This window comes from Pogoniulus pusillus, chromosome 1, assembly GCF_015220805.1.
Source record: "Pogoniulus pusillus isolate bPogPus1 chromosome 1, bPogPus1.pri, whole genome shotgun sequence".
NCBI lineage: Eukaryota > Metazoa > Chordata > Aves > Piciformes > Lybiidae > Pogoniulus > Pogoniulus pusillus.
The window spans coordinates 38,128,037-38,147,940 of record NC_087264.1 but is presented as its reverse complement, the minus strand read 5'-3'; the positions used below and the strand labels follow the sequence as shown (position 1 = coordinate 38,147,940).

The window sequence follows — 19,904 nt, the reverse complement described above, 5'->3', positions numbered from 1 at the left end:
TAATCTGTGACTCCTGAGGAACAGCTCTGCAAGTAAAACATCGTCAATCTTAACTCAGTTTTGCACCAAATGCTACCTGAACCACTGTTAAGAGCTGTGGTCTTGAGCAGCCATTCAAAGAATAGGAGTCTGCTTTCAAGAAGGGTAAACATTATTCCTAACACATACATAGTTTCAAGGTCAATAGCCTCTTCCATCTACAAGTACATTCCAAACTCCCTTGAATACAGCTGCAAAAGACAATCTGAAAATGGAAACGGTATTTACATTTAAAGAGCATATTTAGTCTCAGGACATATTTTATTGTTAAAATGTCAATACTACTTTTTAGAGACACTCTAGACTTTTCTCATCTTTTCTCTGATATTACTCTCTCCAAATAATAAGATTCAAAAGCTGTGTTACTGCCTAAAACAGTCAGAAGCAGAATTCAGACTAATCCTGAGGGGTTTAAAAATAGTATCCTTATGAGACCTCAAGCTCATTGGATGCTTAAAGACAAGCATAACCTGAGAGATACGCTGGCTTGGCAGGCTCAGTTCATAGCTCTTGCTCAATCCCTAAAGTGACCTGAGCAGAATATTATTTATTGCATATGAGGAATGTTGAGACTGGAAGCAAGCACAAGAGCCACAGTCACTTTCATTCAAGTATACCACAGGGAGCTGCTGCTCTTTTGCATAGAAGTTAGTATTTTGAGCATTCATGCTTCTTCTTTGACCCCAGGATGCACTATCCTTTTCTTTCTTGTTTGCCTCTTGGTAGGTAGTAAACTAAAAGGAAGGGAATGGAGAGAGCATTCTAACTCTCCAAAAGACTGAAGACAAAATGAGAACTTGATATTGCCCATGTTACATATATCATTAGGGTAATCTGAAGAATAAACTTCTTCCCTTACAAAGAGTGACTGAAGGGACTGGGGCTGTTTGTTTGAACAAGAGGAAGCTAAGGGGAGATCTCTTCACTCTGTACAACTACCTGAAGGGATGTTGTAGAGAGAGGTTGGTGCTGGTCTCTTCTCACAGGCAATTAATGACAGAACAAGAGGGGATGGCCTCAAACTGCAACAGGGTAGGTTTAGGCTGGACATTAGGAAACATTTTTTTTCCACAGAAAGAGTGGTCAGAACTTGGAACAGACTACCCAGGTCGGTGGTTGAGTCATCACCCCTGGACGTGTTTAAAGATCATTTAGATGTGGGGATATTGGTTAGGGGTGAACTTTGTAGAGTAGGGTTAATGGTCACACTTGATGATCCCAGGGTTCTTTTCCAACCTGAATGACTCTGTGATTCTCTGTGGGAGTAAAGGAAGACTGTTGTATGATAAACAATTTCTAAAGTTGCCATTAAAAAAAAAAAGTTATCAAACCTTAATAGTGTTGCAAAGTAACAGCAACCCAGAGGTCACTCAATAATAATTGATAAAAGCGTATTTGCTATGAACATTTTTAGATCTTTTAGATTAACATGATTAGATCTTCAACTCATGGCTGATTTTTCAGTGTGTTACATAACAGCATTTCCATTTTAGTTTTTGGGGCAATAGATCAGCAGTTACTGATTAGTATGGCATAACACAGTGTCCTGCACTGGATATAGTCACATATACATCTTTATCACCACCATGGCTATCATGTCAGAATTCTGAGGTCCAGTCTTACATTCACTGCAGCTGCCTGATCAAGACCCTCCATTCAAAACTATGTTTGTCTTGTAAAATAGATCAATAAGAGCTACAAACATTCTACAATCAGATAGCATCCTTCCAATATATACAGTGTTGGCAATCCAGTGTGCTAGGCTTTATTTTAATACCTTTGAACTCTTTTCCTTTTTAAGATGCCTTATTAACAACTCTATCAACACCACGTCATTTTTTCACAAGCCAAAACCTCACAATAATTTGAAAAAGATCAACACTAAAAACAACAAAAGAAGGAAAATGTAGAAATTAAATGAAATCACCACACTGCACCCTGCAAAACTAGCCATAAAAATTGGTTTTATAACAGAATACTTTTTGAAGTAACCGGCACAAAGACTGCTCTAGTGCAGATTGCTGCAAGAGTGCTCTTGGCAAGAACATCATAAGCACCAGCAAAACTTTAATATGCTCAAACAGCCAAATACAAACTGACACCAGGAACCTGTGCACAGCAACAAACAGGGAAAAAATGAAGTATCTCAATTTAATACAAACCTACATACAAAGGGATCAATTTTTACAATTCGTGGTTTAGCATACAATACAGCTGTCCTCAGAGTGAATACAGAGTAGCTCTACATAAGAAATTAGAATTACCAATTCGAGGGAATTTCTCAAGAGCCCTTTTGATATATAATACAGCAAATATAATGACTAAGAAACCAGACATCAATGCATTAAATGAGATCAGGTTGAGATCCATTTAGAAAAGACAGGTTTCAGCTGGAAAAAGAATCTCTTTGATATGACCTCCAGAGCAGATCATTTGCAAACAGATTCAAGATGAGCAGATTTACCCTTGTGCATCTGCTTGCTTTATGGCTGCTCTTAAATATAAACTAAAATATCTAATGTTGAGTTATTTCACAATTAGGTCTATACAGTGAAAAAAAGATTAAGAACTTTACAATTTCTCTACTTCTAGCATATATTACAATAGATTTTGTATTATGAGTTCAGAGGAGTAAATGAAATTAAGCTAATGTAGTATTTACCTAACATCACTAACTTGTTTCTAAATGATCTCACAGAATCTGGCTACTGCTTGTTGAAGCAAGGAGTCTGGAACGCCTCAGATTTGTTAATGACAAATATTATTTAACCCTGAAACGCCAAAGATAGCTCCATTTTAACAGATTTTCCACTGCAAATCCCTAGGCGTTCAAATGTTGCATTTTTTTCCCCCATCACAGAATGTTTGAAGTCCCCTTTAAAAATAATGCCTTGAGGATATTTTTTCCTTAATGCTATTTAAGGAAAGTTGAAAGAATTTGGCTGCTAAAGTGTGCAGGGTTCTAATAAAGGACTTGTGAGCCCCACCCATAAGCAAACTCTCCTGGAGCTCATCATTCCAGAATTCTGGTGCTCCTGCCAGCAGTAAAAATTAAACCTGAGCAAGGACCTTTGCTGGATCTGTTCCAGTGGAGTTTATCAGAGTATTGGGGTGGACTACATCATTCTGAAACAAAAAGGGTGGCAAAGTTTTCTCAAAAAATGTTAACCTCAATCCTGTATGTTAAGGCAACCAAATCTTGCTGCACTGGAGGTGATCAGCAATAAGTATTCTTCAGAGGTAGTGTCTTTATATCTGTTTTAGGATGAAGAAATCAAGTGTGTCTTTTTTTTCCCCTGATTTTCCTTCCCTACTTTTTATTTGATGTAGTTCTTAGCAGTCCAACAATTACCTTAGGTGATTCTCTGCACAGTGAGCAAGGACTAGATAAAACAAAATATATGATATGAATGCATTTTTCTCCCACAGTGAGAAAGAAAAAGTAGAAAATGTTGTTTTCTGCAAAGACAGAAATGGATTCCCCAGTGTAGCCTTGATTAAGACAGTAGTGTTTATGTTCTACTCAAACTCTCCACCTGCATTCAAACTGCAAGCACCAAAACCTAAAGTGGCTTTACAGAGATTGGATGTAGGACAAGGCTAGGGCATGCCATGACAGCCCTTCCAGGGAAGCAAGTCTGCATCCTCAAGAGCAACTATAACAGGTCAACCCAAATACCTGTCTAGACCAGCATCCTCAACGTGTCACTCAGGCTAAGGGAGCATATCAGACTAGACAGGCATTAAACACATCCTTGTGTACTCCCCCAGCACCTCCTGAGGCACAGGCATGCTCTTTGGTAAGCTTTTGGCATTTATAGTGCCCTGTGGCAATTGGTTTCACTGCTGAACTTTCAAATTGGTGAGCACCTCCTTGTGCTTATTCTCAATTTGCCATTTACTCTTTTAATTTTGATCCTCACCCTGCATATTGTAAGGCTGAAAAAAATACCTTACTCACTTTCTTAATACAGTGATATTTTCCATCATGTTCCTCCATAGTCATCTTTCTTCCCAGGTGAATCCCCTAGGTATATTTAAGCTGTTCCACAACATTGATCAATGTTGTCACTTTTTTGCTGTTCTACAACCTTCAGTTTGAGATAAGGTGGGATAAAAAGTGCACAAGTATTCAAGATAAAGGAAAAATATTGATTTATACAGTGGCATAATGACATTTTCTGTTTAATTTTTGATTTCTTTCCCAATAGTTTCTTAGCACTTTATGATCACTATTGAGCACTTAGCTGTTCCTTTCATAAGCCTCCCACTACAAGTCTAAGGTATCTCCTCTGAGTAGCAACTAGTTCAGAGCTCTTCATTGTATACATACAGCTAGGATTGTTTTTTTCCCCAGGTGTTTTACCTTACATTTAGCTGAAAAGAATTTTATCAGCTATTTTATTGCCCCTTCACACAGAATCATGAAGTTCTTGTGCTGCTGTTCACATTACACTTACATTTTTACAATCCAATAAGCACCGTAACTTCCCTTTTCACCTCAGTTTCCACTTAATGTATGAATATGCTGTGAAACAAAGGCCCTGGGAAAAGCAATCTCTGTGAGAAAGCTACAGTGGCCAATTAAATTTAGAAACTTGATCATTCTTGCCTGTTTTTTTTAACAGCACTTACCCATGAAAGGATCTTCCCCTTCTGCTAGCAGCCTAAATTCTTTCGGACTCAGGACAGGGGTAGTGATGGGTCTCACACTGGAAATGCAGCTACTCTGCATCAAATGAAAATCCCCTGTAGATATACCTGCCTGAGAAAGCTTCACAGAAGTCTTTGACTTCTCTTGACATATTGTACTTACTCAGATGTCCACCAATTCTGTTTTTATTTGAGTTGGAGTAGAAGGGTTCTACGTTATGAGCACCCTCATGCTAAGACATGAGGAGGATGCTGTCTACCGGTTGCACTAAGCACTGCAAGTTGAGCTGTATGGGAGAAGCTTGTCTATTAGATGTCCCTCCTGAAACTGTATGACTGCAAAACACGAGACTGAGTAAACAGACTTCACAATTCTGTGGAATACAGTGAAATATTGATAAAGACACACAAACTGTGCTCAGTAGCAGCGATAGCAATTGGTAAAAAATGTTTGGATCTCAGGCTTGAGTTCCTTTCCACAGACATGCTACCTGTAAGGCTCCAGTGATAGCCTAAGCCTCTCCTGAAATTTCTGAAGAATGTGACAATATTTGCAAACAGGTCAAACTGGCCCAAAAAAATATTCAGTCATCAGATCCGTTCCATGTTAAATCATCCCAATTTTGCTAAAGATCTGTGACCAAAAGGCAAGTTAACTTTGTGGAGAGAAGAGGTTTTTTGTGGGTATTTCAAGAAACAATACTGTCATTAACAGCCAAGTCCACCCAAACAAGGTATGTGATTTCTCTTTGAAGGAAAAAAATTATTCCACTTGGAGATGAATGGTCTTTGCAAATCTCTGACCTTCTCCTTGACAGCTACAAATGGACTACCACTTATGATTTGTTTCTATAATCCACTTAATGTAGCAAGCTAGATTATAGATAGCAAGTTATTTGTAAAAATCACAATAAACCAGCATTGTTTTAAATGCCAGATAGGGATAAATGGGGAGCAAGAACTGATGAGACAAGATTCGTGGTCTTGAAGCTGCACTGAAGAATTATGGTAGCCTCTCACTTTATCTGCTCTGGAATCAATTTAGTAATTTTTAATTCACTGATTTTTCTGTTGTTTGCTTAACATTTATTAATTATTGTCATGCACATGCAATTAATTCAAAAGTTGGCAAGTTTAACATGCAGAGATGATTTTTCTTTTACTAACCTACCACCTAGAAGATTAAAAAAACAAAAAACAACCAACAAACAAAAAAACCCAAACAGAACCCAACAACAAAACAGGACACAAAAAATTACCTCTACGTCAATCATATTTCTAAATGAGATACAGAAGGGGTGTTGCATGCCATCTGTCAATCCACACTGGACCTTCCCTTATATTTGACTGAGGCTTTCTATGTAGTTTAATAGAATAACAAGAAAAAAGTAAGATGTTTCTGTCTTGGCTCACTGCAACCCTAACCAAAAGCCAGTTTCAATACTTATCCTCTGCAAGGCTGGGAAGCTCTCATTTACAGTATGGTGCATCTCAAGTCTTGCTGAAATAAATGGCATGCCTGCCCCACTGTCCAGTGGTCACAGGATCTATACCTTCACAACAACCTTCAGGTTGCTCAGCTGTCAAGTGTTTCTCATCTGGAATGAGAGTCATTCATTTGCCCTTCATGTCACACTCATTGAGGATGGCTGAAATGTTTATTCAGAAGGGGCACAGAGATAACGAGCAAGGTTTCTTTGCTCTTGGTTACCAGTCTATTCACAAGACTTCAAACTTGCTCACTGTGTTCCTCAAGGCAATGCAAAACTGCAGAGAGTGAGAGAAAAATTAGCGTTCCCAAGCCCTGTTGATTTATTATGACGTTCACCATATCTGATGCTTATCTGAAATCCTCAGTTTCTGTGTTTTTTCCCTCTGTGTGTCACTCAGGCTGCTGCCACAAACAGGACAGACTGACAAAATGAACCTATCCTACAGAAAGGCAAAGGGTATGCCAAGGAGTATGCTTCTCTGTGGCCCACATCAAGCTGGAATAAATGCAAGCATTTCGAATTCCAAATGAGGATTTCATATCTCTCACAGACAATAGAGAGGTTCAGATAAATCTGCAGACTTAGGTACAAGAAGAGACATGGACTGAATTCAGTACTCAGCACAGACTGTAAGATACTGAGTGTGCAGGCTGTGATGTATGGAAGTGCTGCAGGGCTTGAAGAAAACCAACCCAGACATTTTTTTTGCATGGAAGATATAACATAACCTTGTTTCTTTCTCCTGTAATGTTAGGAAAACTATACAGAAAAACCCTTTAGTTTTGTCAGCATTTCAGTTAAAACCTGAAGTTAGCTCTTCACATAATAACTAAGAGTAGAACATCTATGTACATTCATATATTCTTTAATCTCAGGACCACTCCACTGATTTAGTGGGACTAGATCCATAGTCCATTTTCAAAACGAGTTTAAAAGATCTTGGCATCCACTGATAAGACTCTGAAAATGTATACTTACAATATTTAACAGATACTGTATACAACATTTAATAGGTCAAGATGAGGGGGTTCCAGTGGAACACCATAGAAATCCACAAAAAAAAAAAGTGAAAAATCTTAGAACAGTATCTTTTTTGATGAGTTTTAAAATCATCTTATAGAAATTATTATCAAGCATAATAATTCTCTGTTGAAATCTATGAGATTGTTAAAGACACCGAGGAAAAAAAGGTTTTACGTAATTCCTGTTAAGCTGTTAGATCTTTCCACGAAGGGAAAGAGGATAGGAACATGTGTAAATTTGGGAGATTTTTATATCTTTTGACCTGGGAAGTTACTAGTAGCTCACTGTACATCGATCTACCCTGCCCTGAAATCCGGTGATGGCTGGTATTACTGCTAAGACCATGTAAAACAGCTCAGTATCCTGTGTAAGTCACTTCTATTCTAATTTCTCCTGTTTTGTCACCTGCTTAAGCTGAGCACCTTCCTTAAATCTTAGGTGAAACCCACAGAACAGTTTGTACAAACATGTGCTTCAAATAATTGACTGCCTGCTTTAGCTGCTAAATTTAAAGCAAGACAGGGCTATGGCACTGTATATTTTGTTGGACATATTTTCTGGCTTTGTAGGGTATTGCCTGCATGATCTGATAAAAACCGAGGCTAAATGAACTCTGCAATTTGTATTCCTACAGAAGACACAAGTTTATTGGCTTGTTGTTTTCTTTTTTTTCTTTGGCTCTGTCTGTAAGGTTCATTACTTACAGTTACTGCAGAATCAATTTGAAATGGCCAAAATCAGTGATGGAATTTATAGCATAATAAACGTACTGCCATACCAGTGCTGTTACACATGAAAGGGCCTCAGAATATTCTTTTCAGCAATCCCTCTACATAGCAGAGTGTGCTGTTTTTATCAATTTAAGGGAATCACAGGCATATTCTGAGAGGTGTAATCCTGACAGCCTACACAGCAGATTTTCTCTGAGGCAAATATTTTTACAGGAAAACAATATTATTGATAAAATCTTAGCATATCAGAACACAGAAAAGAAACTGAACACATCTTTCTCATTCTTCACATCAAGCATTTGCAGTTCCATTTCATACACACAGCCCCCACCCTGAACCAGAACGAGCTTTTGAAGAAAATATTCTCACATTTCTTAAAAAATATATTAATTAGATTTCAGTTTAGCAATCTGAATTCTACAGCAAGGACACGTGGTGGGCACTGAGGTATGTGGGAAATGTGGGGGACACTTAAAGCAAGAAGTATAGCATCAGTAGTTTCCCGTTTATAAAGTTTACGAAGATTTACATTTTCACTTAGCCTATTTTTCTTTCCCAGTGTCTCTATTACAGACATCTCACATTTTACATCATTTTGAAGCACAAAAAGTTTTAACTTTAGCGTGATGCATTACCAAAAAAATATAGAAAAGACAGATGGCAGGCTGTCCTCCCCAAAACTCAATTTCATAATATGCATGTGACTGCTAATAGGCAGGCACTAAAAAACAATTTTCCCTGACGGAGAAGAGCTGATAAATTGTCAATATAAACTTCGGCTGTGGTCGCTCCAGTGATCTAAAGCTCTTTTGTGAGTTCTGGACCATCAAAGTCTGCATCTTACAACCATATCAAAATTTATGAATGCATACGACTATAAAGTGACTGAAAACAACCCATAATGCATGTTTGGGTATTGTGAAGCAGTTCCTAGCTTCTTCAGGAAAAAAAAAATGTGCCCAGTGCTCTGTTTCCAACCCTGGGTGTGTGTGTTTGAGAGAGCCAGACGGTGTTCAGTGATACCCTGTGAGCTAATTTAAGCAGGGCTCTGCATTTAGGCATCTCTTAAACAGAGTGCTAGGTCTAACGGTGGACTGACCTAACCACAGAATGGTTTAGGTTGGAAAAGACCTGAAGGATCATATAACCAATGCAGTCTTTGAAATAATACAATAAATGTGAAAGATTTCAAGAACCATTTAGATAGCTTTTAGACAGAGTGCTAGGTTTATTGGTGGACTGACCTAACCAATGTAGTCCTTGCAATAATACAGCAGTGTGAAGTGAAAGATCTCAAGAACTAAAAGCAGTTGGTTAGTTAGGGAAAAAAAATTAAACACTTCCAAGTGTTTGAGCAAGGAGAAACAAATAGAAAGGCAAATAAAGTAGTAATTTTCATGAAAATAAATGTTTGTCTAATATTTCAGAGAAAGAAAATATGCCTGGACCATCCAAAATGAAGTAAAATTAAGCATTCAGTTCATGCATGTACAAATTCTTGAGGGGAAATGACCAAACTATTTTTGCACAGGAGACCCATACACTTTGCAGAAGACTCGGTCAAAGCTTATTTGTAAAACTGTGGGCACCCAAACAGAGCTCACCTGCAGGCATGCAGGCATCAAGGCAACTGGTTGTGATGAGTGTTGGAGCCTAGTACTCAAAGTTCAGGGTGACAGAGACAATGCCTGCATTAGGTGTGAGCAGATCAATGGTTTGCTTTACACAATGGCTGAAAGGCTAAGGGCTCTAAGGGAACGTGAAAGAGATTTGGATATATGGCACCAGGCTCTGCTGAACCCTTAGCAGAGGGAGGTGACCCAAGAAAGAAGAGGGAATGGACAGCGGTGCCTGTCAGAAGGGGCAAGTGAAACCCCTTCCAGCCCCCCTTACCTCCTCAGTTGCCCTTGCACAACAGATCTAGGGCACTCGAGTTTGAAGGTGAGGTAGTTTTGGAGGCAGAAGCAACACCATCTGGGGGGTTGACTAAAGTAAAAGAGGAGGATAGTTGTTACTGGTGATTCTCCTCTGAAAGAAACAGAGGGCCCCATATGCTGGCCAGACTCCTCCCACAGGGAAGTCTGCTGCCTCCCTGGGGCATCCAACCTGGCCTTGATCATCTCCAGAGAGAAGACAGACACAGTCTCCCTGGGCAGTGTATTCCAGAGTCCTACCACTCTCATAGTGAAGACTTTGTTTCTAAGATCCAGGCTAAACCAGCTTAAAACCATTCCCCCATGTCCTGTCACTAGACACCCTTATGAAAAGTCCCTCTCCAGCCTTCCCGTAGGATCCCTTCAGGTATTGGAAGGCAGCTCTGATGTCCCCCCTAGAGTCTTCTCTTCTCTATATAATTCTTCATATGCCCCCTAAGTTAAAATAAAAGGAACAGCAGTAGAGCAAGAACAGATCACAAGTACAGGAAATATTGGCATACTCAGGCAGATACACTCTTTTCCAAGTATATTTGGATAGAGTCATTGATGTCCTATGGAGTTCAGCTTAGGATGGAAAAATCCACAAAACCTAGAACTGTAACTGAGTATGTCTGTACAAAGGAAATGGTACTGGGATTTTGTAATGTGGTGTGAGAAACAGAAGTAAAAAATACAGTGTTTATAACTGATGAAACAGATCTTGGCTGCATCCTTTCACTGGTAAGCAATCCACACACTGATGTGCACAAGAAGTTCAGAGAGACTAAAACAGCTATCCATAAAAAGTTAAGTAAAACTTGTAACCCACTTCAGAGTAACCTCTTCAGAGCTCTGACCTCTTTGTGCAATCTGTGTGGATTCCCAGTAAAGTCTCCACTATGAAGTTTGTAAGAAAACCGCCAACCATTGCAGGAGCAGGGAAGTCATTCTGCCCCTGTACTCAGCACTGGTCAGGCCACACCTTGGGTACTGTGTCTAGTTCTGGGCCCCTCAGTTCAAGAAAGATGTTGAGGTGCTTGAACGTGTCCAGAGAAGGGCAACAAGGCTGGTGAGGGGTCTGCAGCACAGCCCATGAGGAGCACCTGAGGGAGCTGGGGTTGTTCATCCTGGAGAAGAGGAGGCTCAGGGAGACCTTATTACTCTCTACAACTATCTGAGAGGAGGTTGTGGCTAGGTGGAGGTTGGTCTATTCTCCCACGCAACCAGTGACAGAACAAGAGGACACAGTCTCAAGCTGTGCAAAGGCAGGTTTAGGTTAGATGTTGGCACTGGAACAGGCTGCCTGTGGAGGTGGAGTCACCATCCCTGGAAGTGTTTAAAAGGAGACTGCATGAGGCACTTAGTGCCATGGTTTAGTTAATTAGAAGATGTTAGGTTGGACTCACTGATCTCAAAGGACTTTTCCAATCTGGTTAATTCTGTAATTCTGCGTAATGCATTTAGTGCTTGCATTTGTTTGAGGTCCTTTGCATGAATTCTAAGTGATGGAGAAAATGGAGACAATTGTTCTCTCTCAAGCTTACTTCCTTTTTAAGCAGGCACAAATTTCTTGATTCTAAAGAGGGACGGGCAAGAAAATATAGCAGCAACAATTAAAATTCCTGATCTCATACTGGTTAGAGATGCATTAAGATATATAAGCTCCAGGGTCGGCATAAGCCTTGCTCAGCTTTCTTTAAAGGCACTGGGAGTAATAAAGACTTCCATTTTATCTCCAGTATAATAATACTACTGAAATATCACCTCATTCGTGATGTCGGCAGTGATTTCTTTTTACCTCTGTGATGTCAGATGGGAATTATTATTATTAGAATGACAGCTTCCTAATGATGCTGTAAAAAAGGAGAAACTGAAACTCTTCCCACCAAACATCTATATTTTGTCTTCTCCATAGGGTAAAAGCAGATGGACTCAACTAAATGTCATTCTTCAGCATTAAAAAGAGAAAGCATCCAAAAGCAAATAGCTCATTTGATGATATAGTAATGTATATACACTCTGGACAATACAAAAAAGAAGACACTGATACTATAGAAATTCTTTCTGGGAAAGATAACCTGGAATACTTACAATCAATTTTCTAGTCTAGAAGGTAAAAGCAGCAAGTCAGCATCCAGATCACTAGCTCGAGGTGAGGAGAAAATTCTTCACTGAGAGAGTCATTGGGCACTGGAATGGGCTGCCTGGGGAGGTGGTGGAGTCGTCATCCCTGGGGCAGTTCAAGGCAAGGTTGGATGTGGCACTTGGTGCCATGGTCTAGCCTTGGGCACTGTGGTAAAGGGTTGGACTTGATGATCTGTGAGGTCTCTTCCAACCTTGGTGATACTGTGATACTACACCAGGTTAAATCAACAGCTACAGGAAATGAAAGCCTCATGTGATGGTCCTTGTTTGACTGCTGGCTTCATGTAATACATACTGGTGAGGGAAACTGCTCTTTGACTTTGTTCTTGCATTCATTCAAATAAGTAACATACAAAAGACTGTTTCACATGACGGCAAATTATGCTAACAAATTTGGCCTCCGAGTAAACAGTGGAGTTTGGATCTTATGCTACCACTGATTCACAAGAAAGTCAGTGAAGAGTAGCTGCACAGAGGTACTACTCAGGTGAGCAAATGGGGCACTTGGACTTGCTAATGCTTTTCACTTTGGTCCATATATAAAGAGTTACAGTACACAAGTCCCTGCCATTTTTGCGTGTGCTTATTGCATGCAAGGTGATAAAGCTTATAAGTCCTTGGGGTGGAGAAATCTGTACTGGATATGAAAATATTACAAATCAAATTGAGAACAGAGAGTGTCTATATAAAGCTTGTTTGCTTTGAAATAAGAAAGGCAAAGTTTGGAATGAGCCAAGTCAGCTGCGAGCTAAGGAAGTGGATGCCATCAGCCCCGCGTTTCTTCCACAACAAGGTGGCAAGAACATAACCCTCAGGCAGCTGCCCTGGGCTAAATCCAAGGGGCAGCAAAATGTACTTTTCTGATGGCACATAATTTATTTCTAAGACGAAGGATTTTAGAGTACCTCTTCTACAGCCAGTGGCAGTCCAGATGAGAGCAGGAATTAATATTTTTTCTGGGTTTTCTGTGACAGTTCTCCTAAACTTCACACTACCTGGCCTGAGATTTTTTTTTTCCTTTTGCATCTCACTTTGTGTATTCAGGACATCCACCAAAACAAAGGAAGTACCAGCCTGAAAAAAATGAAGTGTGATGTACTGGAATAGAGATGATTTGACAATATTCATGTGCTAGGAAGAGAAGCTGAAGATGAAGTACAGCATGTAATCACAGTTGGCTCTGACACAAAAAGGCACTGTTATCTTTGGCAAGTTTCTTGATCTCTTGGTATTTCAGGACTTTCCAGCCTCATAGCAATGTTTCAAAAGCACATTTCTTAATATAAACGACATTATAAGCAACAGCAAAGAGCCAATAAAATACCATGTTTTGTGCAGGTAGGAATCTGCAGAAAAGGTAAAAAAGTTTAGAAACAGTTTGGGAATTATGAGTTAAAAAAATAAATAAGAAGTGAAGATGTTTTTCCAAGTTCATGATGGGGTGAATCATAATCCAGTATCTATTTCAGTGTTGCACAATGCAAATAAATTAATGTATGTATTATGTCACTATGAAGATGTGAGTGGTAGGGAACAGGAAAAACAAAGGAACTTTAAAAAGGATTCATCTTTAACAAGACAAAGAAACAGCCTGATTGTTGTGTTACTGTGGGCAGCTAACATTTCAGCGTGTACAGAAGACAATAATTAACAATGAAGGAAAAATTACAGGGAAGTAATTCATGATGACAGTATGGTTTAAAAATTTCCAGCTATTTCTAAAAGAGGTATCTTTACTGGTTTTAAAAGTTCAGACAATATATGACTGCAAACATTTATTAATGGGACCCAGCTTGGGTAGTCAGTATGTAAAATGTGCTGTACAATCTTAGCTGTTCAAGGGAATGTGCATGGTGACCTCTCCTTTGTGGAGTGAATGTGGAGACAGGCAATAACCCATAACTTTGAGTGCAACAACTCTGTTTTTTCCTGGTGTCCATGTTACACATGGATGACACAATCAAAAGGAACTTCTGCTTCTCCACTTTGACAGTCTCTGACAGACCACAGTGTAACTAAAGCACTGCCTGTATGTAGGTTCCAGATTTGCTGAATAACTTTATCCTTGGAAGGTATTTTTTGTTGAGAGTTTTCACGCAAGTCTTCAAGAAAATATTTACTTGCAGAAGCCATGGTGAAAAAAACTCTCTTGAAAAATATTGTCTTCCTCTAGTTAACCCATCACAGTGCTACAAAATCTAAATACACATCTATATTTTAATAAAATGGCAGGAATTGATAGTCATAAAGTTAGTATCAAGACATATTTTCAATTCAAGAGCTACTGATCTCATGTTATCAGATCAAGACAATATGCAACAGTGATAAATGCAAAATTCAGTGAAATGCAACTTTAAGAACCTTCCATTCAGTTTCATCTCGGTCCTGAATTTCAATGACTGTTTCACATTCAGTAAGTTTTACCAGTGGAAAGATGATACTGCTTCAGCATGTATCTGCTGAAGAGCAGGAAGATGCACTCATCTATGTTGCCTTCATATTAATTTTTTTTTTCAGTGTATGAGCTCATTGTGCCCTCTAAGCACACTTCAGACAAAAACTTTGAACTGTTGGGAGTGATAGGGATAATTTAAAAAGCTATTAGTGTCTGCACATCTAATACAACATTTACATCATGAAAAGGAGGCAGGCCAAAATAGATCCACTGGCAGTATTACAAGCAGAGCAGAGATGCTGGCAGCAGTGTCTCTCTATCCTAGAGCAAATTCGGGCTGATGATAATTCACAGAGTGCTGTGTGGGTTTCTTTCCTCCTATGTAAGGCATATTCACAATTACTAACAATAAGCAGTGGCAAACAACATCACTGGGTGACTTAAGAAAACTCTGTGACTGAAGACCTCTCTTTTCCAGTTGGCATTCCTAACAGGGAGCATAATACCTGTCTCCTCGTGGGTAATAACACTGCAACACGACTCACACTGCACTGTTAGTTCACACATCTAGATAATTAATGCTACTTATGAAAGGGCAACAAACATTTTGTACATCTGTAACTCAGTAAAACTTGGTGCCTGAAAGAATACCAGATATGGCTTGGAGCTGACCTCCGTCCACTTTGAGTATTTTATTATGTATCAGAGAAAGCCTTGATCTCAGTTTTCTTTCCTTGTTAAAATGACTGACTTTTAACAAAGATAGCTTCAGAATTATGCTGCCTAAAGATCAGAATCAACACAATTGCTCCTAATTTGAAGTTGATGTTATCTTTCTCTATCACTGGTTCTTTTGTGACAGAATTTGTGAAAACAGAACATATCCCAGAAAGGAATCTGTACATGCTCAATTATATGCTTTCTTCCCTTCCAGAATCCTGGTTGTAATTTCCCACTCACACAGTATGGAACACACTGCAACAAAACTACATCTCTGAAGCCATATAAACATTTAAGACAAATTTTGAGGAGAAATAGATCCTGATACAAGTGTCAGGAATACTACAGCTGCAGTCACCGTGAGGAATGACTAAAACTTCAAATCTTCTTTTAAAGAAGACTGCTATTAAAAAGGCCTTTTATATAATTCTAACTGGTTAGCTTCATTAGTGCTACTGCAATAATGAATGCCTAACATACATTTCTGTTTCCAGTGGTAGATCAGTGCTATAAATCACGTTTTAGAGATGCTCAGCCCTGAAAGTATTTTTTTGAGAAGGTGGACTTAGTAGCTGCTGACTGCTTTTGAAAATTGGCCAAGATATTTAGATGCTCTGCAGCAAGGCATGAAATGAACTCTAGTCTTCTTAATCCCAGTGCAGACCAAACTTTTGCAGACAGCTCTCCTAATAGAATCTTCACAGCTCTACAGCAAGGCATGAAATGAACTCTAGTCTTCTTAATCCTGGTGCAAACCATCTTTTCTTGAACCGTATCTTTACATCTACAAGCAGATACTTCATAAGACTCAGATTGGCCCATTAGTATTTTGTTCTTCTATAAGTAATGCTGCATCTTTACTAGCTAAGAGACTTCCTTTTGACTAAAAGGTCATCGATTTACATGGGTGAATTCTTGATCAGTTCTTTCTCTCTGACAAATTACCTTTAAGTCTTCCCAGTGCTGTAAAGTCTGGGGAATGCATGTACTGACATTTCGAAAACTCTTCACATAATGCTTCCTGATGTTGGTTTCTTGTTCCACCTCAATTAAGGAGGTGTGGCAGTAGCCATGTGATGAAATACTAAATTCTGCAGTTTGCTTTCTTCCTAGAGAGAAAGGTCAGGATACCTTTCCCGGACAGAGTAAAATGCTTGACAGAAAATATTTCAAGGGGAAAAAAATATTAGAAGAGGAGAAGCTGGAAAGTGGGATATGTGAATTCCCTCAGGCTGAGGAGGGAATTAAATCTGACTCTAACATAGCCTGCATCCGAGAATTGTGCTAATCATTAAACTATTATGCAAGAAACCAGCTGCCTTCTCTTTCTTCATCCTTCCTGCTCTTATTTCCCTGGAACAGAAGGTGGTTTTGTGCTGCGCTCTTAACCAAAACATACTGGGTCCTTAAAGTGATTCTGGAGTAGTGATAACTTGTTTCTGAATTCCAGTCACATCTTTCAAAAGTCTCTGATTTTGGATTGCATCAAGAAAATGGTATCACAAGTGCAACGCACAGTGGCACAATCTTGCTTCTCTAGGAGGGTTTTTGTCTGTCTTGTCCTCTTAGATTAATGAGCCAAAATCCTGCCAAAAGCTGCAGTGCAAGAGCACAACTGAGACTTACAAATGTGGCCCAACACTTCACTTGTATAAAGCAAAGAAATAACAAAAGGTATTATTTTAAAGTTGTGAAGAAAGCAGGGACAGTGTGAAACAGGCTGATAACAGACCTGGGGTGGACATAAGAGTTTCAGTGAGGAATTTAGATTTCCACCTTCTGACTCCTGATTTTAAATGCAAGATCTTGAGACCACAGTCTCAGAAAATGCTTAATTTTAAACAAGTTGGTAGAAAGATACCTTTGCACAAAACAAAGAGATGAATTCATGTTGATTACAAAGACTGATCTGTGAAAATACTTTTGCTGAGTTTTAAATATTACTGAAAATATTTTGATATACAAATGATGTATGAGGCATAGTTAACCAAATCTGAATCCTCAATCACTGAAGACAGGCAACCAAATATCAACATTTCTAAACTAAACATGCTAACCCAAATTTCTTAAATGGCATTTAATCTATTTATATGGAGTATGTCCACTGGTAGTTCAGACAATGTTGTTAGGCTCAATAATCCAGAGAGATTTAATATATAATGAAAAGAACTTTGTTACCTTCATTCTAATTTGGTCAGATTGTTCAAGCTTGCTTACTTTACACAATTCACTTGCATGCAAAGACCACCAGAAAGAAAATCAGGTGTCAATACCTGCTCTTGGCATTGATAAGAGCTGTGACTCTGTAAAGCAGCAATGCAAGGCTTAGACTTCTATCCAGGGCTAACACTTCTGTGTCATATTAAAGGACTTCAGAACTCCTGAATGCCATAGACAAACAGCTGAAACAAAGCCCATTTTATTCATCTCCAAAGACAATAGATACATTTTCCCATAGTCTCAAGGCACTTCTCAAAGACAGCAAGGCCTCACTTCAAGGCAGGACTATCCAAGCAACGTAGCAACTACTTCTTTACTCAGTAATACAGGCTCAAAAGCCTAAGGTTCTAAGTAATTCTTTGATCAGCACATGATAGCTGCTGTATTTACTTCCAGTCACTGAAGAGACTGCAGTAGGCTCTTTGCCTTGTGACCTCAATGACTTTGATGTTTTCATGACATGGAGACAAGTTTCTTGTTGACACTGAAAGGGCAAAACCATGCATAGCAGATTGAAAGTATCAGTTCAAGTAGGAAGGCACAGTGTGAAGGATTTTTAAGATGCCTTTAACTCTTTTGGTCAATCACAAAGAAAGTTGATGGCTTCTAGAGAGATGAAGAGGCAAAAGATGTTGGTTATACCATATTCACAGACTGCCATAGTGGCAGAAAAAGTACAATGGAATCTCCTCATGTTTTCCTATCCATCTCTTTAAAAGCCTACAATGAGAACTTACTCCATACAACAATAGAGGAATATGTATGGATATATACATCTGATCAGTTGATGAACTGGAAACTGCTGGCAGCTACTGTTACTGCCGTGTCTGATGATTTGACTGCTTCATCCCATCAGCTATACATTGTTAAAGAGACCTAAATGTTTGAGTAAAGAAAATCCTAGCACAACCTGGCTTGAAAGTAAACATGAAAGAGCAATAATAAGATACTAGAGAAGAGTAGGAAATCTATCACTGGATTTGAACAAAGTAGCTTTCAACTGAAATTAGCTTTGACATATGCCTGAGTCAGGCAACAGAAATATTGCAGGTGGAATAACTGTTAAGTGGACAAAATTGTGACCCTCAAATGGAGGAAAACAAATGGAAAAGAAGATAAACAAGACAACAAAAATCCAAATTAAAGACCAAATTTTACCAAAAAAAGAAAAAAAAAGGAATCGTAAAGTTTTTTAAGATGCAAGGAACCTTAAGGGTCATCCAGTTCGAACCCCCTGCCATAGGCAGGGACACTTCCCACTGAAAAAGGTTGCTCAAGGCCTCATCTAACCTGGTCTTGAACACCTCCAGGGAGGAAACATCCATAACCTCTCTGTGCAACCTGTTCCAGTGTCTCACCACTCTCACTGTAAAAAACTTCTTCCTCAAATCTAGTTTAAATCTCCCCTCTGCCAGTTTAAACCCATTACCTCTTTTCCTGTCATTACAAGACCTTGTAAATAGTCCCTCCCCAGCCTTCCTGTAGGTCCCCTTTAGATACTGGAAGGCCACTATAAGGTGCCCTTGAGGCCTTCTCTTCTCCAGGCTGAAGAGCTCCAACTGTCTCAGCCTGTCCTCATAGCAGAGGTGCTCCACCCATCTGATCATCTTTGTGGCGCTCCTCTGGACTTGTTTTGGGGGCTCCAGAATTGCACACAGTACTCCAGGTGGGGTCTGACGAGAGCAGAGCAAAGCGGGAGAATCCCCTCCCTTGCCCTGCTGGCCATGCTTCTCTTGATGCAGCCCAGGACACAGTTACTGTCTGGGCTGCATGTGCAAACTACCTGCTCATGTTGAGCTTTTTATCAGTCCAGACCCCCAGGTCCTTTCCTCAGGGCTGCTCTCCAGCCATTCACCACCCAGCTTGGATTTATGCTTGGGATTGCACCGACCCAGGTGCAGGACCTTACACTTGGCCTTGTTGCATGTCATGAGATTGGCCTGGAGATGTGATTCATTTTCAGCAGAGAAAACCAGTAAGTATCTGCATCATGTATCTTAGACAACAGCTGTACTGGCAATTCATTCCTAGTCTTGCAGTGAATGGAATGACAGTTCTTTTTATTCAGTTTTTCTATGTGTTTTATCAGCTCACTACATTTTATTTCACTTTTTTAAAGCATTGTAGATTTGCTCTCTGAAAACTGAGCAGCTCTCGAGCACTGTATTCCCTTCTCCTACACTTTCCCCACAAGCTAAGAATATTTTAAGAATCAGAAAATCCAGTTCAAGGAAGTTACTGGGGAACAATGAGAGGGAAGGAAAGGGGAAGGATTAATCATGAAAGCCCTTTCCCATTTCAGACTTTTAAGGTAATATAATTCATGGAGAAAAGGCCATTACCTCCATCTTTACATATAATTTGGGACTAATTAAGTCAGCCCAGGAAGGGACTATAATGGTGTTAATCTCATATCAGAATGGTCTAGAACAGTGTCTATTTGAGGTATACATAACTGTAAGTCTATCAGAGAGACTTTTGTTTCAACATTTCTATTGATAGATGATTAGTCCTGACTAGATCAACTTGAATCATTAATCAGTCTCATTCTCTGTTTTCAAGTCTATAT

At 39.3% G+C, this 19,904-nt stretch overlaps 1 protein-coding gene across 15 annotated transcripts in view; it reads right to left on the bottom strand.

The window, feature by feature from the left end:
* Nucleotides 1–19,904, bottom strand: part of NPAS3 (neuronal PAS domain protein 3) — a 665,104-nt gene that overhangs the window by 42,180 nt on the left and 603,020 nt on the right. The gene's annotated exons all lie outside the window — the stretch shown is intronic.